The sequence below is a fragment of the Sminthopsis crassicaudata genome, chromosome 1 (genome assembly GCF_048593235.1).
Source record: "Sminthopsis crassicaudata isolate SCR6 chromosome 1, ASM4859323v1, whole genome shotgun sequence".
Lineage (NCBI taxonomy): Eukaryota > Metazoa > Chordata > Mammalia > Dasyuromorphia > Dasyuridae > Sminthopsis > Sminthopsis crassicaudata.
Genome location: NC_133617.1, coordinates 369,731,811 through 369,754,482, shown reverse-complemented (window position 1 = coordinate 369,754,482; position 22,672 = coordinate 369,731,811). Strand labels below are relative to the sequence as shown.

The following is a 22,672-nucleotide window of genomic DNA, read 5'->3' as shown; positions in this document are numbered from 1 at the left end:
ACAAATGAGGATTTCAGCGTTTGTAGCTCTTCCCGGGACAGCTCCTGACTTGTACACTAAGAGGTGGCTGTCACAGAGCAGTCCAACCCCACTCAGAGCTGGCTGGGGGAGAGATACTCCAGCTCCAGATCTGTGAAGCTACAGTATCTCTGCACTGTAACATCATTTCGTCGACTTTTGGGAGAGCCCACTGTTAGAAAGGGGAATACCCTAAAGCAAATTGTCCTATTTAAAGAGCCCCTGGCTCCTAGTGGAGAAATAATAAATAGGCTTCTACAATTCACTCAAGTCAGTCCCTTCTTTCAGATTTCTCCCCTTTAAAATGAGTGATTTCTAAAGTTCTTTTCCGTTTTAAAAATCCTAATATCCTGTGATTTGAAGCCAGGGTGGAGAGCTAGCGACTGAAGTGAGTTCTAATAAGCAGACTAGCTTAATGACCACAGCATCTTTCACAGATGTGGCATAGAAACAATAGATAGAATCTGACTCACCTGAAGGCTAAGTGTAAGAAAATGTGTTGTTCCCAGGACAAATGAGTGTACTCATCAACAATAGGCCCCTGGCAGGACAAAATATGTATTTTAATAAACACAATTGCTTCATTTTTCAAAAAATAGTATTTTTTCCCAATTATATGCAATGACAATTTTAACATTCATTTTTACAAAAATTTGAGCTCCAAATTTTTCCTCCTTTCCTTTTTTCCCCATTTATAAAAATCTCACCATTTATGTACATGTTAATTAATATATGCTCTAGGCAGTAATATGTATGCAATGTCCCACAAAGAATAAGTGGTTTTTAAGGCATGAAAAAGCAGTTATAACAGCACTTATCTCTAGATGAAGGCATTCCATAGCCATAATTAAGTGTTTAATTAGATTGTTTTCTTGTGTCTTGTGTCGAAGTCTTATATGGCCAACTATAGGGAAAGCTCTATGAGAGCAAGATCTTATTAAAAATTAGTATTATTATTATTATACTTCTGTCTGATAATCCCCACTGTACCTATTCCCATTTTATTTATCCCTGCAATGAGGAATCCAAGATCAATAAACACCTCTTGATGATAAAGTCCAACCACAATCTCCCGTTGAGCCTCTCTCCCTCCATGATCTCCAGCCTCACAAAACTCTTGCAGCTACAAGGTAAGGGTGCTGCAGATGCCAAGGACTCCTTGGGAGAGTCCTTCTAGAGATCTGTACCTCCCCCTGCAAAGGAGTCACAGACCAAGAAGGAATGTTCCAGCTTGGGAGGGGAGTGGCAAACTCATTTTGTCTCCCCTAGGGTTCAGATCAACCCAATAAATTAAAGCTCTCTTGAAGGAGGGGAGGAGAGAGGGTTGCATAAGCTGCCCACATCCTGTGCCTGGCAGTGGTCTCTCCAGGTTTACCTGTTGCCAAGTGCTTTGGATGGGAGGAGAAGAAAGGTGGGGCAGGTGTCAATTTTTCCCCCCTCTTATATTGGGTGTGTTCTCTTTGCAGCTGGTTTGGCCCCAGCTCTATCACTATCTATGTGACTCTGGGTGAGTCACTTAACCTAGTGAAGCTGCTTTCCTATGAAAGGAAGCAAATTGTAATAGGAGTATTCATGGTAACTTGAGTTAGACCACCGGGATTTGTAATCTCCATTTTGCCACTGGCTACCTGGGTGGCCCTAGGAAAACTGCATCACTTTGGGATTCCAGTTTCCTTATCTATAAAATAAAGGGAGTGAATTGGACCATCCCTGAGATCCCTTACAGTTTTAAAATTAGATGATCTTATGGCCTCTTAGATATCCATTTCTGCATCTCCTATGGAGGGGATTAAACCATGTTTTCCTTTTTCCCTTTAATTCTAAAACTCTTCTGCACTCTAAGGGGTTTTGGAAGGCAAACCTGTGAAACTTTTCCCATCCTCAGCAAGGAAAAAGAAAAGAGAAAATAATCTTTGTGCAGGTTAAGTTAATTATCTTATCCTACCCCAATCTAATTGACTCCCTTTCCTATCCTGGTAAATTCCCCCCCTCCTGTTTATAATCTGATCTCTGCTGAAGACATTTAATAAAACATGTAATATACTTAGCACAAATAATCCTCCTGTTCCCTGCCTGAACTGTGATTGGGTTGGCAATCCTTTGGTCTCTCATGTGAGAGCTTCTGGGTAGCTTTTGTTAACAAGAGTGCCTTGGATTTAATGGAACCCCTTTCTCAAAGGACTTTTAAGAGGAAGGTGTGATCTAAATGGACAGTGATAATGGCCTTAAGGATCATGGTGCAAGTGATACATATCTCTTCCATCTTCATCTGGGAGAAAATGACTATCAAGAACATTCTTAATAAAAGAAAATAAGTGAAAAACATGTCACAAATTGATCAAAATATGCATTAAAGGCAACCCAAGGGTGCTTGGAAGTAGAAATTTTTCATAGGAGACAAATAAGAACTGGAGATCAGAGTGAAAAAAAGATGGTAATATGTCAAGAAGAGTACAACCACAGGTACAGTTGAGCCAGATGTAGGCAGGGCATCAAACCTAACCCATGCATGTCCTGAGAGTAGGATACCTCTGTGATGGTACTATAAGGGTATGGGTCCAGCTTAGGAAAGGGAATAGGGTTATCCAACATGCTTTAAGGCAGTAAAGAATTACGAGAGGCCTCAGTTGCCCTAGTCTGTTATGACTTTGTGTGAAAGAAGGGAAGAAGCATTTCTCTAGTAGTGATAGAAAGGTGATTAAAGTCTGACTGCCATGTATATAAACCTCAGATTTATTTATTTATTTGTTTGTTTATTTATTTCTGAGGCTGGGGTTAAGTGACTTGCCCAGGGTCACACAGCTAAGAAGTGTTAAGTGTCTGAGACCAGATTTGAACTCTGGTCCTCCTGAATTCAAGGTTGGTGCTCTATCCACTGCGCCACCTAGCTGCCCCCCTCAGATTTATTTTCAATGAAGGGTTTCCTAGTAGGATCAATGTTTGAAAGGAGAAGGGGGTATCTCAGAGGCTATGCAATTCAACCCCCTATTTTGGTAGATGAGAAAACTAGAACCCAGATAGAGAACTTGATTTGGCCAAGACCACATGGGTGGTAGCCAATCCAAGATCCAAAGGTAGGGGGTCTTTGAACTTTCTTTCCATTGTATCCCAAGGCCTCTCAGCAACTACTGAATGAAGAGGAATTCTTATGAGATAAGGTGATGATACGTATGGTAGTGACTATCCTATAGGGCTATTGTGAGAACCCAGTGGCATGATATTGTGTTCAATGCTTGTAAATGATTATAAAAATATAAGGCATTAATATTATTAGCTCTCACTACTCCCCCACATGGGCCAAGCTTCCTGTCTTCTCCATAATGTCTCTACCTAGCCTAATAATACTTTGAGAAACAACTCCATTGGTTTTGGGAGGGGTGAAGTTAAAATTCTTTAATTACACAACTGCAGAAATGGATATCTTATAGAAAAGGAACACTTAGAATGAATAGACGTCCTTTTTATACCTCAAACACAAGTCCCTCTTCTGATTCCCTATTGGCTGAGAATCACAGAGGTCATCACCTATCTGGAGTTCCTAATCCCCACCCTCACTCCCCTGAGTGTGAATCTCCACCCCAGATTACAACTTCCCTTGGCAGTCACCTTATTTGGACAGAGTTCAGTGCTTCCCACATTCCCTACTGGCTGAGAACTACAAATATTTCAGCCTATCTGGAGAGTCTAATTCCCCCACATGAATCTCCATTCTTAATTACATCATTACTTCTCCCTTCCCACCTGAATATAAGTCCTTAATTGTATCTTCCCTTCCACTTGTAAATCACCATCTCTAATTATGTTTTACAATCATATTTCTTATCCTATGTCCCCACCTTTAATCAATATATTTTACAATATGTTTCTTATTCTAAATCCCCCCATTTTCTTTTTATTATTATTATTATAGCCTTTTATTTATAAGCTATGTGCATGGGTAATTTTTCAGCACTGATCCTTGCAAAACCTTTTGTTCTAATTTTTCCCCTCCTTCCCTCCACCCCCTCCCCAGATGGCAGGTAGACCAATACTTGTTAAATATGTTAAAGAATATGTTAAATACATTATAGGTATACATATCCATACAGTTATTTTGTTGCACAAGAAGAATCGGACTTTGAAATAATGTACACAACCTGTGAAGGAAATAAAAAATGCAGATGGACAAAAATAGAGGGATTAGGAATTCTATGTAGTGGTTCACACTCATTTCCCAGAGTTCTTTCACTGGGTGTAGCTGGTTCTATTCATTGTTGAGCAAATGGAACTGATTTGTTCCATCTCATTGTTAAAGAGGGCCATGCCCATCATAATTGATCATCATATAGTATTGTTGTTGAAGTATATAATGATCTCCTGGTCCTGCTCATTTCACTCAGCATCAGTTCATGTAAATCTCTTCAGGCTTTTCTGAAATCATCCTGCTGGTCATTTCTTACAGAACAATAATATTCCATAACATTCATATACCATAATTTATTCAGCCATTCTCCAGTTGATGGGCATCCACTCATTTTCCAGTTTCTGGCCACTACAAAGAGGGCTGCCACAAACATTCTTGTACATACAGGTCCCTTTCCCTTTTAAGATCTCTTTGGGATACAAACCCAGTAAAAACACTGCTGGCAGGGTCTACACAGTTTGATAACTTTTTGAGCATAGTTCTAAATCATTCTCCAGAATGGCTGGATGTATTCACAGTTCTACCAACAATGTATCAGTGTCCCAGTTTTCCCACATCCCCTCCAACATTCTGCATTATCTTTCCCTGTCATTCTAGCCAATCTGACAGGTGTGTAGTGGTATCTCAGAGTTGTCTTAATTTGCATTTCTCTGATTAATAATGACTTGGAGCATCTTTTCATATGGCTAGAAATAGTTTCAATTTCTTCATCTGAAAATTGTCTGTTCATCTCCTTTGACCATTTGTCAGTTGAAGAATGGCTTGATTTCTTATAAATTAGAGTCAATTCTCTATATATTTTGGAAATGAGGCCTTTATCAGAACCTTTGACTATAAAAATGTTTTCCCAGTTTATTGTTTCCCTTCTAATCTTGTTTGCATTAGTTTTGTTTGTACAAAAGCTTTTCAATTTGATATAATCAAAATTTTCTATTTTGTGATCATAATGATCTCTAGTTTTATTTTGGTCACAAATCCCTTCCTCCACAGATCTGAGAGGTAAACTATCCTTTGTTCTTCTAATTTATTTATAATTTCATTCTTTATGCCTAGATCATGAACCCATTTTGACCTTATCTTGGTATATGGTGTTAAGTGTGGATCAATTCCTAGTTCCTGCCATACTAATTTCCAGTTGTCCCAGCAGTTTTTGTCAAACAGTGAATTCTTATCCCAAAAGCTGGGGTCTTTGAAAATCCCTCCATTTTCAAGTCTGAATCCTCCACCCCTAATTACATTTTCCTTTTATTAGTTTTGTTTCTTTGTTCTTCATGCTAGCCTCTGTTTCTTAGGTTTCAATTTCATTTTAACTTTCATAATTCTGTAGAAACTAAACTCTCATCCAATTTTCACTTCCTTCAAGACTGATTTCAAGTCTCATTTTCAGTAATCCCTCTGCAGGAAAAATATTGAAGCCATTATGATGTCTTTAAGCTTCGGACTTTCGGATTAAGCATTTCCCTCTCCTTACTTTCCTTTTAAAAATATAACTCCACTTCCTCAAGGAATTAGTCCTTAACATCTCAATTAGAAAGAATTTATTCAAGCTTCCTTTCCTCCGAGAAATGACTAGAGATACTCAGAAGGGATAAGAATGGGAAGTAAGGTGGAGGGAGATGTTGGCATAACCTTTAGGTACAGAGAAGCACCTGCCTCTAGAATTCTGAAGTTAAATTGTAACTAATTCAGTAAAAACTTCTCTTTCTACTACTGGGGGAAAGTAGTTGTATAATATGGGTTGTTCCATATTATCCATTGTCCTAGAATCTTCTTGAATCAGAATAGGGAAGAGGGACCAAGGTCTAAAAGCCAAGTTTATAATTTATAATTCTCAAACTGCATCCCATATCAATGAATTCCAGATTTAAAAAAAAAGTGTTCCCAATCCATATTTGATATTATGTAGACCAAACATCTGAGTCATTGACTCCATTCAATCCAGGTGTTTGGATCCATAGAGATATTGGTCAGGGCTTCAGAGTGACCTGACTTTTGGCAGACAAACAACAGAAACAAGGTCCCAGTAAATGATTTCTTCAATCCACTGGAAATCATGGTAAGTTCGACCATCTTGTGACCCAGATCTCAGCCGGCTTTTCTATGGATCACAGATGTTTTCTATTCTTCCTTTTGATAGCTGATTCCCACCTACCCTCCATCCCCCACATCCCTAGGGCAAAATTCCATCTTTTCATAAAGAGCTGTAAGAGCCTCTTCATTAAGGAAGAGGAGCAATAACTCATTGGAGATGACATCACTGCTGAGCTCCAATCAATCAACAATTTTTTTTTTTTTTTGTATTTATATACTCAATCTAATCCGAAGCACTTTAGGAGTAAGAAAAGACTCAGTCTTTGCTTATGAGCTAATTGAGGGCATAACATATAAGCCTAGTACAGAGAAGAACACTCCTGTTGTAGGTGTCCCAAGAAGAGAGACAATAGCTGACCTGGAGAAGTCCAGGAAGGCTCTGTCTGCATACATAAACATGTGGACTCATAGCCCCAGGTGTCTTTCCTCTAATTTCAGTCTACTCCAAACAAAACACATGGTTATCAAACACCTGTGTGCAAGACAGCAAAACACTGTGGAGGAATCAAAGAATGCCCAGCTGAGAAGAGCTGTCCTGCTGTGAGGAGCAGGATCACCACACCAAAAATCTGAGTTCAAATCCTCATTCCGTAAATTGCTAGATGTGTGACCCTAGTACTTTTAATATTCCTTATAATGGGAATTTTGTCATGATGGAGGATAGGAATATATATGAAAATATAAACACACACACATATATACATGTGTGTGTATATAAATTTATGTATGTTTATGTATGTGTGAATATATGTACATACATATACATACATTGATAAACACATATCTTAAAGCAATATAAATACCAGTTATTATCATTAAAGAAATACAGGCAGCTTGTCCTAGAAAACAGAGTCAAGGACAAATCAAAAAGCTTTTATTAAATATCTACTATGTGTACCAGGAATTATACTAGGGACTGGAGATTTAAAACAATCCTTACCCTCTAGGAGTTTACATTCTACAGGAGGAAAATAACAAGTATGAATATATAATCTAATTGTACACAGGATAGAGTGTTGCACTTGGAATCAGAAAGACCTGAGATCTGGGCAAGTCAGTTAACCTCTGTCAACCTTAATTTATTGGAAAATGGAAATAATAGCAGTCTTAGCTCCCAGGGTTGGGTAGATCAAATTAGACAATATGGGTATGAGGTTTTACAGACTTTAAAGCATTGTATAAATGCCACCTACTAATAGTAGCTAAAGGAATCAGGGAAGTCCTTGTGTAGAGCTTCAACAAAGCTTTGAAGCAAGCTACATATTGAAAGAAGATGGGGTGAGGAAGGAACAGATTGTAGGACTGCAGGACAGAGACATGTGCATCATTCTACGTGAACCACAAAGCAAGAGGAAGGAGTGAGGGGGCAGCTAGATGACTCAATGGATAGAACACAAAGTCTGGAGTTGGGAAGATTTGAGATAAAATCCAGTCTCAGACATTTATTAGCTGTGTGATACTGGGCAAGTCCCTTACCTCAGTTTGCCTCAGTTTCCCCATCTGTAAAATGAGCTGGAGAAGGAAATGGCAAATCATACCAATATCTTTGCTGAGAAAACCCCAAATTGGATCAGAGATAGACATGACTGAACAACAATAAATATTTTAAAAGATTTTTTAATTAAATTTATTTATAGTAATATTAATTTTAATAAATTAAATTAAAATTTAAAAAAGAAAAGAAGAGGGAGTGAAGGGGAGCCATATGTAGTAAAACTGGAAAAGGAGTCTGGAGCCAGATTATGGAATGCTTTAAGTGCTTAACAGAAGAGTTTGGAACTTCTAAAGGGATCTATCCACTGTAGCAAAGTGACATAGTCAGACCTGTGCATTAGGAAAACCACTTTGACTGCTGTGTGCTGGATGGATTGGAGATGGGAGAGGCTGGAAGCAGGAAGACCCACTAAGAGGAGATTGCAATAGCCCTGGTCCTGAACAAGGATCATGGAATGATGAGTGGGCAGAGGTGGCTTCAAAACCTACCTTCTTTGATACTACTAGCCAGTCACTTAATTGAATTTTCAACAGCACTTCCTTAGCACATCCTTGGGATGCCCACCACCTTCACTCACATTTACAGAGTACTTTGATGTTTGCAAAGCATTTTACGTTACATTATTTCATTTGGTTCTCACAAAGTCCTGGGAGGGAAGTGCTATTATTATCATCCCACTTAAGGAAACCAACAAATTAAATGAGTTTCCCAGGGTCTCAAAGGTAACAGGAGGAGCTTCTTGAACTCTCATCTTCCAGATCTGTCCACTGCACCGCCTACCTACTGGATATCACAGAAGGGCTCTTGTCTGTCCAGGTGGAGGCAGTTCCCACAACGAGAATGCCCTGAGCCACTTCTAATTTTCATTTATTCAAGTGTTACTAGACAATGATTCTTGACCTCAAGAAACTTACAGTCAGGTTGAAGAAACTGCCCTAACAAAGAGTCTGACAGCAAGTACAAGAACTACAGAAGATATTAATGTTCTTCCCCAGAGTTAACGTGCCATGTTTTTCTGACTTTTGACTAACCTGTGACCAGCCACAGACAAGGCTTCCCTAGCCCGTTAATGAGAAGGGAAATGAGTGCATCGTGTTTGGTTTCCAGGCAGGAATGCAAGGAATGTAGTTCTTCCCAAGATTGACAGCAGAGCCCCAGATGGGCTGGAAGTGCTGACGGGGCAGCCGTGCCCAGTGGGAACGTGCTTGCGGTAATGCTTTGGCCAAGCTTCTGTTTAGGGTAACAAGGCAGAGGCAATTAGTCTATCTTCACTGATTCAGAAGATTAGCTGTAAACATTGTTCATCTACTCAACCCAGAGAGAAAATGTGGCATAGGGCCCATGCTCTGGGTGAGGGCTAGCTCTAGCCTTGGGTGGTGTTTGGTAGCCAGCCTGGCACATTTACTGCACGTCCCCTTCCATTTGCATAGTCCTTTGTACCTGACAAAGCCTTTTCACAAACATCATCTCTCATTTTCCAAGCAAATCTGTGAATTACAGAGGGAGCAAATTGCTAGTCTCATCGGACAGATGAGGAAACTTGAGATCCCCCCAGAGTAATGTTTTCTTCCATAGCATCTTCTTTAGCTACTGTTGGTGTCCAGTCCCTTGATGTTCCAACTTAATTCCATCTGTCCAATTTTTCGTTTCTTCCCATCATACTCAGCATTCTAGATAGAGTCTTAGTAAAAAGCTTTGTCATCTTCAATCAGTGTTGATACAACTGAAATCATTCAGGAAAGTTTATGCCATTGTGATGTTTTTATTTTTTAAAATCTGAACAATTAAAAAAAAATTTAGATGATGAGAAGATACTACCAATGCTTCAAAACAGGGGACAGAGTTTTGGTGACTGCTGCATCCATTGTGAAGGCAGCAGAGCCTCTGTTCTTGACCATGACCCTGCTGTGCAATGTCCTGCCAGGGTCAGATGTTTGCATGAAAACCTTCCCTGTGGCATTTCAGAGCCTGTTTTAGGCTGAGAGTGCAGACTGACATCTTGACACTCTGCCTGACTTCACTACTACAGCCACAGGAGAGTAGACATTTAGGTCCGTTTTCAGATTATTAGCAAACATATAATGGTGTGTCCACTGTGTCCTTAGCCCACTGATAAACATTCTGAAAATACAGAGAGACAGAGAGAGACAGACAGAGAGACAGAGACAAAGGCAGAGACAGAGACACAGAGAATTTCTTTCTGGGAGCACAGGAGATACCTGTAGAACCGTGCAAGATAATATGGCTAAGTAGTAAATGCTATCAAAACTTTAAGGGGAAAAATCAGGGTCTGCCAAGATGATCTTGGAAGATTTTTCAGGTTAGGGAAAATAGGATGATGATTTGGAATGAGTAGAAAGGAGTGGAGGGAAAAAGTTCCAATCAGAAGCATCAGAACAAGAATGAGCTTAATATACTCAGAGGACAGTGAAGAGAACAGCCTAGCCCTAGAGTCCCATTCCTCCATTCTATAGTTTGTTGTTCAGTCATTTCAATCATGTTTTCTTGGGGTTTTCTTGGCAAAGAAGTGGTTTGTCATTTTCTTCTCCAGCTCATTTTACTGATCAGGAAACTGAGGCAAAGAGGGTGAAGTGACTTGTCCAGGATCACACAGTTAGTAATTGCTCAAAGCTAGATTTGAACTCATTTTCTTGATTCTATCCTAGCTGCCCTCCCACTATGTTAACCTATAAATTCTATTGAAAACTAAGATTAATTTGAAAGATGTTCTTCACAAATTAGCTAAAACAAATCATAACATAGATTGGGCAATGTACCTTGCTAGGTGCTCTGAGCCTTTGAGAAATGTATATATTCTTAGCTCTCTGAGAGCTCACTTTGGATGAAAATATGTTCACAAATAACTATAGCATGTGGTTGAATGCAATAAAATAATTTTTTAAATCCCCCTAAGAGAGATACAGACTTATTTCAGGGAAGGAAGTTAGCATTTCTTGGAGGGTTTGTTCAGGATATAGAAACTAAACCTTGAAAAGGAGGGTAGGTTTTTGATAAACAGTCTTTTGCTCTAGAATTTCAGAGTCAGAGACTTCAGTTCTTCAACTTGTTATCTCTAGCCCTCATCAACAGAATCAAGCCCCTCTCCAACATTGTTAAGGAGGTATTCTGCTTGAAGACTTCCATTGACTAGGAACTCGACCTCTTAAGGAAATTCTAATTATTGGGAAGTTTCCCCATCCCCCATATATTCAGTCAAGGTTTATACCTATGATCATAAGCTCATAAAATTTAGAACTGAAAGTATCCTTAGAGAATCCAACCCTTTCATTTTACAGATGCAGAAGCTGAGGCCCAGGGTAAGGGATCAGTTTGCCTCAAATCATAAAGCTAAGGACTTTTGCCTACACAATTCTAAGACTCAGGTGCTAGTAACCTTTTTTTTGTGTGTCATGTTGCTTCTCAAACACGTACATGTGAACGCGCACAGAGCAGGTGCTGCATTCAATTAGAATGCAGAGGGAGGAAGAGGGAGGAAGGACTGCATCTTATATCATTGTGATAACCATAAGCAATATATACATCATCACCCCGACTCCTAGATGAAAACTGAAAAAGGCGATCTTATGACCAAGTATTCAGTTTACCTGACACCTAACAGCAAGTTCGAGCCTGTTCTTTCCTCAAATGAAAAGTCTTCTTGATTTTCTAAAAACCAAATTGACTGGCTGTTCTGGGGCAGGTAGACAGAGCCTTAGACAGAGGCATTGTGGGCTATTGGGGCAGGGTCTGACTGTCATTACTCATCATTAGAGCCAGAGAAACCTCAAAACCTCAACAGAGCCCTTGTGACTTGAATGATCGGAGGGGGAAGGGACAGTTTTCGGGAATTGGGTGGTTTTAAAATGGAGCAGTTGTTTTTGCCCAGGTTCCGAGCCTCGGGAAGGAATGCAGCATGGATCTGTATGTGCTCCCCGTCCCCTCCCCCCGGGGCACATAGGCACGTAGGCTTAACCAAATGTAAAGAGGCAAGCCCAGACTAGGAGACTTCACCAGCTGACTGAGCGGGTGGTGTGGCAGGATTGTGTGATGTGCCAGATGGGGGACCTAAATCGAGGGCCGAGCTCTGGCTCCCCCTCGTAGCCTCCCCCCAGCAATGTGGTAGCTGAGCAGAATGGAGGGTTGTATTCCAAGGGAAGGGATCCATCTGTATGACTCCGGAGCACATCTGTGCCGACTGATTCAGAAACAAATTTAGCTTGGGTTTTCAGTTCTCTTGTTTTCCTCTTTTGGTTTTCTCTTCTTTGCCCCTTCTCGATTTTTGTAAATAATAATGATAATCATCCTGGGCAGCTGCTAAGAACTATTTATCTTCAAGACTTTCCCTTAGCCTTATCTCTCTTGATCTGAACAGCACACTCATGAGACAGGTAGAATATTTAGCAGATGAGAAAACCCGAGGTCCAAAGTGGAAAAGTGACTTGCCCAAGATCACATAGTGAATTAATCAAGTCAACAAACATTTATTAAGCACAGTATATACCAGGCACTGTGCTAAGTTGTAGGGATACAAAGAGAGGAAAAAAGACAGTTCCCATTTTCAAGAAGCTCTAATTCCAATGGGAGAGACAAAATGTGAACTATTAAAGACAGTAATTCCTAAATTTCTTGTTCTTTCCAATACATTCATAGAATCCTAGGATATTTTAACCAGGAGATAAACCTTAGGGATCACCCTACTTAATTCCCTTATTTAATAGATAAGGAAACTGAACCCTAAAGGAGAACATTCAAAATACTGAAACACTGAGGAAACAATGTAGCCTGGTGCATAGCAGGAAGACCTGAGTTCAAATCTATCTTTGTAGCTATATGACTCTGGGAAAATCTCTTAAGCCTGTTTGCCTCAGTTTCCTTGACTGTAAAATGGGGGTAACAATAGCACCTACCTCCCAAGGTTATTGTAAGGATCAAATGAGGTGATACTGATAAAATGCTTAGCACCATGCTTAACACTGTACAAACATTGATTATTGAAGTATATCTAAGTACAGTAAGGTGACAAAGCAGGTGTATCTTGCTTTGGGTAACCTTATGTTTTTGTATATTGTCTTATGTTATCAAAGATACTAAGGGAGTTCACTGTAGAAATGATTAACAATCCCAGATTTATTAGCTTTATAGTCTAAATTTTTATATAATGAATTTTTTTTTGATCTGGAAGATCAACCCTGATGATCACTTAGGACAAGGGACTTAACCTGTTTTTTGTGTTTCTTATACCTTTCTCTACAATATGAGAAAGCCTATGCAGACCTTCTCAAAACATGTTTTTAAATGCGTAAGATAAAATATATAGACATCTATATCTATATGGAGAGAGAGAGACAGACAAAAGAAACCAATTACATTAACAGAAATTTATCAAAATATATTAAAAAAAAAAACAAGTTCATAGACCCTAGCTTAAGAATTATTGAAGTAGACTGCTATTTTCCCAACTCATTTGGCCATACGTTACTTTTTTTTCCTCTGAAATATGTTAATAGAACTCACACATGCTTTTTCTGGGGAAAGTGGGATATAGAATACTGTTGATTAAGAAAGCCTTGAAGCAGAATAGAGAAAATATAATCTATTATTATCTATAAATTTTTATAACTAATCATATAACAGATAAAGCACTTTGCAAACCTTAACATACTATGTAAATGTCAACTATAAATAAATTTTAAAATACCCTTTGAAACATTAAATATTTCATATTTAATATTTTAGAAAGGAAACTATTACTAGCATCAAAATGTTAATTTTTAGGAAAGGAAAATAATGTTTTTTATATTGCATGCCACAATGTGACTTAAGTGAAAGCTTACTATATGTTGATCTAGTCCAAATCTTTCATTTTATAGAGAAGGAAATTGAAATCTAGAGGCAGGAAAACAAGTTATTCAAGACTATACATCTTGTCAAAGACAGAGCCATGAATAAAACTCAGTTCTTTTAGATTCTGTGTCCTAATTTAGGGTTCTAAAGGTGTTGAGTCATTTCAGTTGTATCTGACTCTTTATGAGACCATTTGGGATTTTTCTTGGCAAAGATACTGGAGAAATTTGTCATTTCCTTCTTCATCTCCTTTTACATATCAGGAAACTGGCAAACAGTGTTAAGTGACTTGTCCAGGGTCATATAGCTGGTAGGTGTCTGAGGCCAGGTTTGAACTCAGGGAGATGAGTCTTATTGATTTAAGGCTCACAGAGGCAACTTGTTGGTGTTCAAATCCTACCTCTCCCATCAACTAACAGCATATCTTTGAGTAAGTCATTTTCATTTTCTGGCCCTCAGTCTCCTCCCCTGTAAAATGAGAAGGTTGAATTAGTGCTCTCCAGAGTCCCTTCCCACCCTGAAATTCTCTGGTCCTAAATCACAGTAACTCAGATTAGGCACAGTAGGCGGGTGCAAGGCCACATAATTTAAAGTTGATGGTTAGTTTCTCTCACTGGAAAGTTAGGCTTGGTTTCTATGAATAAAAAGCATAATAGCATGGAGGCGACTCCAGACTGCTGAATGGCACAACACAAATAACGGTTGTCTGTTTGCTATAAGCAGCCTTCTCTCTACAATCATCTCATCAGACCCACAGCTAAAACAAAATCTTGCTTCCATTCCTCCACCCCCCCAATTTTATTCTTCTACCTCTTTTTGGTTTTAAAATAAAAACAGCACCTCTGGAATCTACTTCCTTGAACAATTTCGCTATTATTTTTCGTTATTATTGATGACATTGGTGACATTCAATTTAGTTCATTTTAATTCAAGTCAATTCAACAAATATTTATTAGTTCCTTATTGAAAGCGAAACATGGCATACCAGGGGAAGTGCAAAATGTAGGCAGGATGAAGTCTCTGCTCTCATGGATCTTGTAGTCTAGAAGAGTGATAACACATTATTCTATATGTTCATTAGAAAAATATAAAACAAAGTTCTGTGTGAGATCCAAGAAGGAAAATTGTTACCAAGAGGGGCAACCGGGAAGACTTCATGGAGGGGATAACATTTGAGTTGGGTTTTAAAAGACTTGGAGAAAATCAACAGGGAAATAAGGAGAAGGAAGTCATGAGGTCATGTTTTCTAGGTTTCCTAGAAGAATTATTTAACATTTATCAATATGAAAAACAAAGCAGTAAATTGAGGGATTCCATGGCTAATTACAGATGTATTTCTTAGGTCATGTTCTGTTATCCCTGCTCAGGGAAATAGCAGGTTTTACTAATATGTAGGCTTGGGTTCCCCTCTCTCTGCTTTTTTTTTTTTTTTTTTTTTTTTTGATAATGCCCCTTTTTTCTTTCTTGTCCAACACAGTCAAAAGGATCAGATGATGAAAAACAGTGTGTTCAGAAGGCAAGTACAATGGAGGCAAAGGACAACTTAAGAGATAGATAGATGCCTTCGTTGGTATGGGTGTGTGTATTTCACTATCTCATTTTCTTTTTTCATCTTTACTGATTTTATTATCTTTTTAAAAAAATAAAACAATTGATATATTTTGGTTTTTATGTATTCATTCAGTCAGCTTTGATTAAGCCCTATTAAGCCCATCTTTGCTATTTGCAAGATGACTGTTTTGTGACTTACATCTCCAACCTGAAGTTTGAGTAACTTGTCCAGAATGACACAGCCATAAATGTAACATTCCAACACAGGTCTTCCTATCTCAAAGATGATTGTCTCATCATTACTTAGATCTGGTGAAGTTCTCTATACTGATGAAATTGTAAGTCTTTTTTTTTTTTTTTTGAATCTTAGAGAAAATGTTAGCTTCTTTATTTATTTATCTAAGTTTCAGAGATCTTAAGTAACTAGTCGAAATTGTAAGTCTTGATGAAAAAAAAAAACTCACAAATTACTATCATGAAGATCTGGAAGTGCAAAGACAAAAATCAAAGCTGTCCCTGCTCTCAGGAAATGAATATTTTACTGGGAAAGTACAAGAAGTACACAAATGAGTAAATACAAAGTAATGGGATGATGAAAACACCAACAACCAAGATAGGTTAAAGAAAGGTCCCGTGTAGGAGGCAGCACATATCTGAGCTTTAAGTAACTACTGGGTTTTGACACAAGAGATGCTTCCCAACAAATCCCTTTAGAAACCACAAACTTTGATAAGAAAAAATTGAGTTTGTCTGCTGTTCTCCTCTTCCTCACTTCCATGTCTTGGAATCCTTAGAACCCTTTAAAGCTCAGTTCAGTTCAATCGACACTTACTTCATGATCATTTTTTGGATCACCTTCTTCCCCTGCAATCATCTAAGCTATTAGTGTTTCTCACCTTATTAAATTTTATTTCATGTTACATTTAGGTATCTACCCACTATATTGTACCTCACACCTCTTTCTCAGACTGTATGGACCCCACTCACTCTCTAGGCTGGCTCACTTACTTCAGTGAATTCAGTTGGTGAATTTGTTTCTTGAGAATCCTTAGCACATGGTTATACTTGAAATCTCCAAGGATCTATGGATTTTGCCACTGTAGAGGATAATATTTTTACGAGGTAAAGCTAAAAGACTCAGTGGTTAGGTAGAGTGCCTGGAGTCAAAAGGCCTGAGTTTGAACATGATCATAAATGCTTACTAGCTATGTAATCCTCAGCAAATCGCTTAACTTTGTTTGCCTCAGTTTCCTCATTTGTGAGTGATCTGGAGAAGGAATGGTAGACCACTCCAGTGTCTTTGCCAAGAAAACTTTGAAATGGCATCATAAAGAAATTAGACATGATTGAAATGATACAATTAAAAACAAGAGCAAGACAAAAGAAACAATGATAATCTCCCAGGTTTTCATCTATTAAAACCAAAGCCTAAATAATAACATTCCTCACAACCCACACGTAAACCTTAGTCACATTTTCCCACCATTGCACTCAGCATCTGTAAGGATGAATGGATGTATACTGATAGAAACTTGTGTCGGAGAGGCATGTGTGAGGAGAACCTATGTGTTCCAGGTAACTTATGAACCATGGAATTATTTAGTGTCCTCTTTCTTTCTTAGAAGCTATCTATAAAATTTCCCTGATGAACTTAACTTCTCTAATTGAGCAGATGCTTCCACTATTAAACTGAATTATCCATATTGTGCTTGACATATCTCTCTAGGCATGAGAAACTAGTTGATTCGCTAGGTAACTTCTCCTATTACTCTAAAGCTAGACTTCCTCTTAAATATCATCCATAGTATGAATCACTTCCAGCTTCAAATTTAATTGATACATTTTTGAAATCTGTCCTCTCACATCCCTCTGTTTTTATTTATCTTTCTGAGTTCATATTTTGGGTCCTCTTTGAATATGAAGCTACCTTAATTTGTGTATAGTAACCAAAATTTTATCCTGTCTATAATTAGATAGATTATATTTATCCCTGAATCATAAAACAGTTCTACTATTCATGTCTCTCCACTATACTACAGCTTGTCACTTGAAAGAAAATGAACAACTGTTTCAGAACTCTGAGTCAGAATAGATTTTTCTTTTAGAACTCTGAGCAAAGCAGACAATTCAGCAACAGATTGCTGAAAGGGCAATATTTTAAAGGACCAGTATCTTACATAATACGGGCAGCTAAATGGTACACTGGATGAAGTGTCAGGCTTGGAGTCAGGAAGATTCCTTTTCCTGAGTTCAAATTCAGTCTTAGATACTTAGTAGCTGAACAAGTCAGTTAACTGTTTGCCTCAGTTTCCTCATCTGTTAAATGAGCTGGAGAAGGAAACGGCAAACTACTTCAGTATCTTTGCCAAGAAGACCCTAAATGGAGTTGCCAAATGTCAGACACAACTGAAATGATTGAATAATAACAAAACTCTTATGTGTAATTTGTATTTACTTATCTGTGCATAAGTTATATCCTTCCAGAAGAATATAAGCTTCTTGGGAACAGTCTATTGTTTTTGTCATTCTATCTCCAATGCTTAGCACAGTACTTTGTACCTTGTAAGTTTTTGATAAATGCTTGTTGAATTAAATTGATTACAAGCATAGAAAACAAGTATGAGCAAAAGCACAAATACGATAAAGTATTTATGAGGGCAAAAAGCAAAGAGTAGATAGTGTGGAATTTTATTAAAGGCTAGGAAGGAAGTTTTGTATCAGATTGTATAAAGAATTGAGTGATGGCAAATTTGAGTTTTATTTGGTAGGCAAGCAGGAATTGTTTAAGGGTCTAGAGCAAAGGAGAGTCATGTCAAAGAACAGTCTTAGTTTGGCATCATTGTGCAGGTTGGGTTGGGAGTGGGACTGGAGAGAGAACAGAGATGAAAAACTTGTGAAAAGATTATCATGCACTGTGCAGATGATCAAGTATGGCAGAATTCACTCTTCTTAGTAATATAATGATCCAAAAGAATTCCAAAAGATTCAAAAAAAAAAAAAAAAAAGAAAGAGAAAGAAAACAAAATCTTTATCCAGAGGAAGAACTAATGGAGTCTAGATGCAGACTAAAGCATACTATTTTCACTTTTAATTCTTTTGGTGATTTTTCCCTTTTATTCTTTCTTTTACAACATGACCAATGTGGAAATATGTTTAACATGATTGCACATGTAGTAATTTTATTAAAAAGAGGTTATTGTGATAGTGCATGTGAGAAGTATTGTCTGTGTAAAATGTTCTAACAGTCTTAGTGCACCAAGCTAGTAAAGTTTTCAACTTCACTAAGATTTGTGGGACACCTTTTATAATAGTAGTGGCAATGAGAATGAGGAAAGAATAAATACAAGGGATTTTTGTGGATGCAAAATCTAGAGGGGAGGAAGAGATTTTGAACTTGAAGACTAGTTGAATGGAAATTCACAGATAGGAACAAGTTACACTAGAGGTGGGGGATAATAATAAATTCAGTTTAATCACTGATTTCAAACTATATTCATGATACTAAAGAGATGTTTTATAGGTTTACATTCTATCACCTTGAATTTTTAAATCATTTTCATAGAAGGTGAAATCAAAGTTGTGAAAATGAATGTAATGATAAGGGAGACAGTATGAAGCAAAAGGAAGAAAAAGCCAAGAATTAAACCTGAGAAAACACAATTGGGAAGAGAAAGAGCTATTAAAGAAAAGGAATACGAATCTCATAGAGATATAGGAAGGGATCCAGGATGTTTCAGCGTTTCTGAAACCAAGACAGGAAAGACTTTAGAGAAAGGAGACATGATGTCAAAAACTACACAAAAATTAAGGATGAAGAAAAACAGGGGAAATTCCTTGACTCTGAATATCAGGAGATAATTTAGGAATCTTTGAGAGGTCAGCTTAAATAAATTTATGTGGATAAAAGTCAGACTATAAGGAAGAAAGTGAATAGTTGAGCAAGTAGAGGCTGGGAAGATTATTTTTTCCAAGCACTTTTGCAGTGAGGGGGTATAGGGATGGAGGAGAATTGGATGACAATTGATGGTGTAGAAAGATCAAAGAAAGGTATAGTTATATTTGGGAAAACCAGAGCATGTTTGTAGACAAATTGAAATGAACAAATAAATGCAGAGTTAGTACCCAAAATGGAGGAGATAATTGATCACTACCACAGTGATCTAGAATTAGGAACAAAGAGGAAAGAAGAAAGGAGAAGGAACTTACTAATTTTTTCAAACATGTTCTGGAGAGAATTTATTTTATTATTTAGTCATTTCTTAAGAATTATAATTATCTAATGAACTCTTTGTTCAGCAATACAGTAAAATCTCTTGTTGAAAGTGCATCTTTTTTTTCATCAATTATTAGATTTGGATTTATATGATATATTATTTGAATGCATCCTCTCTTTTCCTCTGCTTCTTGAAATTCTTAGTTTGATGTAAAATTCAATTCAAATACAAAAGGAGGCCTTTCCCTTTCTCCTCAGCTGCTAGCATCTACCCCAAAATAACTTTGTATTTATTTTGTAAATTTTTTTTCACATATGCTTATGTATACAAAAATAGCTTTCTGAAAGGCTCCTTGAGGAGCCTATTTATTTTTGTCTGTGTATACTACATCAGCACAATTCAGGGCACAATATAAAATTTAAATTTCTTGATTGATTGCATCTTGAGTGGCTTTATTTCTGCAATATCCTATCACATTCTTTTCTCTGATTTCTTCTAGATGTGGTATAGTCCTTGGTTATTAGAATTGAAATTCTTCCAGAGTTGGAGACCATTTTTTGGCTGTTTACATTTGTTGTTTGGAATTGGAATTCTGAAATTTAACTAATAATGTGCTTTGGGATTTTATTCATTTTATTTTCTTGTGATGACATGTGGATTCCATTATTCAGTGTTTTGTCATCATTATTCAAAAATTCTGGACAATAGTTTTACATTATTTTTTACACAATGGTTGATATTCAGGCTTTTAATTTGTCAATTGCTTTAGATTATTTTAAATTCATGAGTTCTTTTAAAGACATTGTTTCTCTTCTCTTCGGCCAAATTTTCTTCTAATTTTGTATTTTTGAATTCCAGATCTGTCATTCCTTTTTTTCATATTCTCTACAACACTAAAGAGAATCTCTATCATGTATTCTAAGATGTATATACTTTGTCATTTGTCTTTGTTAATTCTTTTCCAAAAGTTACATCATATAAAATTTCCTTCTACTCTCTTCCTTTAAAAGTTTTAGTTGTCTTTTGATTCATTCTAGAATTTTTTATTCTCATATATTATCTCTGGAGAATATGCATAAATTTATTTTTCACTGGGATTTTGGATCATTTTATTTCACAATAATAATACTTATTCAATGTTATAGAAATTTTAAATTTTTTATTCATTTTTTTCTTCTGTCTTTATAAGTTTCTCTGTTGATTTATCTGTCTTGGAACTAGATTTAATTATACCTACACCTTCCTCATATTCTTTTTGACTCTTCATCTCCCTCTGATTATCATTCTTGCTCTTTAATAAGCAGGGATTAGCTTTCTCATGCAATAGATTCTTCTTTTTAGGTAGACCTAGAGAAAGAGAAGATAACAGGTAAAGGTGTTGAGAAAGCTTCCAACAGTTGTGTTTGCAATTCTGTGCATGTAAAGGACAGTAGAAGAGAGTAGAGATGGAAGCTTGTGAATAAAATCTTTAATACTGTAGTCACTTTGGAGAATGAGAGTTGATTGAAAGCCTGTGATGGTTACTTTTTTTTTTTCCAGTCTTCCTTCCTTCCCCTTTTCTCACTTTTGCATGCTCTCCTACCCAGATACCTATCCCTAATGTATCCTACCTAAAGCATTAAGAGTAGTTCCTTTTCAATTAGGGTGGCATATAAGCCTCTATTCAGGCAACACACATAGGTTGTGGGAGCCCCTAAAATAATTCTTGGGTTTATTCTTCAAATCAAAATACCTGAATTTGAATCTGGCTCTGCTATTTTATCTATAGGGCCTTGCAGAAGTCTTTTATCTCTCTGGAAGTCAGTTTCCTAGTCCCCAAAAGAGTGAGATTAGAACTGAAAATCTTCAAGAAGATTTTTATCTCTAAATTTATGGTCCTAGGAACTACAGGTTGGATTTCTCTTTTCATGGCCTCTATTTTAACTGAAGTCCTAACCATTAGAAAAGTTAATGGCCTTTAGATAAGACCTAGGATATCCAGGGAGCTAATTTCCTAGTGAAGGTGAGAAAAGTAAGGGAAATGGAATCACTTCTATCTATAGGGATACATCAGAAAAGTTAGGGGAAAAAAAACTTGAGATCTTGAGTTGGAAATAGAATAGAATTGTGATGCTTGACTATATACATCTCCTCCCTCCCTTTCTGGGAACATTCTTCTCTCTTTTTTTTTTTTTTCATTCTTCTCCTTTTAATATTTTCTTATCTATCTCCTTCCTCTTACATTTTCACACTTCTCTGTATTTCAAACTACCATGCTCTTTTCTTGAGTTGAAAGTCACCAACACTTTATTGTGAGTTAAATGTTTGTTGACTGATAGATTGACTGTCAACTCTCAGGTGATGTGGATTATTTTTTAAAGAGAACAATTTTTAATCCTAAAATATCAGAAATGAAAGGAACCTTGGAAGTCATTTAGTATAGTCTCTCAGTAGAGTGTAAGAATTATTTTCTAAGCATCTCTGATTGGTAAAATTCAATAGAGAATGAATCTCTAAAGATAGAAATAAGAAATTATTGGCTTTAAACAATTATTGGAGGAAAATTGATAGGATCAGGAGAATCTTCCTTAAAGCCCTTTCTGTCACACCACGTAGCTGAAAAATCTACTCTACCTATCCTGTACTATTGACTATAAATGGCAAGTGTGGGATCTGAGATCCTATAAGCTTTCACTCAATTTAAGTCCCAAGTATGAGAATCATCCTGTTGTTTTGGAAATCCAAGTATTGCTCAGCCTTAATTCTTCTACTTTTACATTTATATTTAGATTTACATTTATATTTATATTTATATTTAGAAAAAAAGAGTTCCCTTTCAGATGGGTAACTCCTTTTCTCTTTGGGCCAATTCATTTGGGCCAAGCATTTATGTGCCTGCTATCTGCTAAATGATGTGCAAAACACTGTCCCAAGTAAAATGATGTCCAGAAGAGTTTACATGTAATTCTAAAGGAATCATAAGATTCATAATCATAAGAAATCATAGAAGCTTCTTGAGCAGGGGAGTGACATTTTATTTTTTAGTAATAATAATTATTCAATGTTATAGAAGTTTTTTAATTTATTCATTTTTTCCTTCTGACTTTATGAGTTTCACTATTGATTTATCTGTTTTGGAAATAGATTTAATTATACCCAGATCTTCCTTATGTGCTTTTTGTCCTTCAGTCTTTTCCTTAGTGTTATTCTGATTTTGTTTAAACAGGAATTAGTTTTCTCATGTAATAGATACTTCTTCTTAGGTGGACCTAGAAAAAGAGAAGCTAACAGCTAAAG

At 37.0% G+C, this 22,672-nt stretch overlaps 1 protein-coding gene and 1 long non-coding RNA gene across 9 annotated transcripts in view; one reads left to right on the top strand and one right to left on the bottom strand.

The window, feature by feature from the left end:
- ZBTB7C (zinc finger and BTB domain containing 7C) overlaps positions 1-22,672 on the top strand; it is a 553,406-nt gene that overhangs the window by 419,269 nt on the left and 111,465 nt on the right. The window lies entirely within an intron of this gene.
- LOC141549636 (uncharacterized) overlaps positions 20,582-22,672 on the bottom strand; it is a 154,576-nt gene continuing 152,485 nt past the window's right edge. The window contains exon 5 of the long non-coding RNA XR_012484405.1: positions 20,582-20,743. This is a non-coding gene — a long non-coding RNA (uncharacterized LOC141549636). The remainder of the gene's footprint in view (positions 20,744-22,672) is intronic.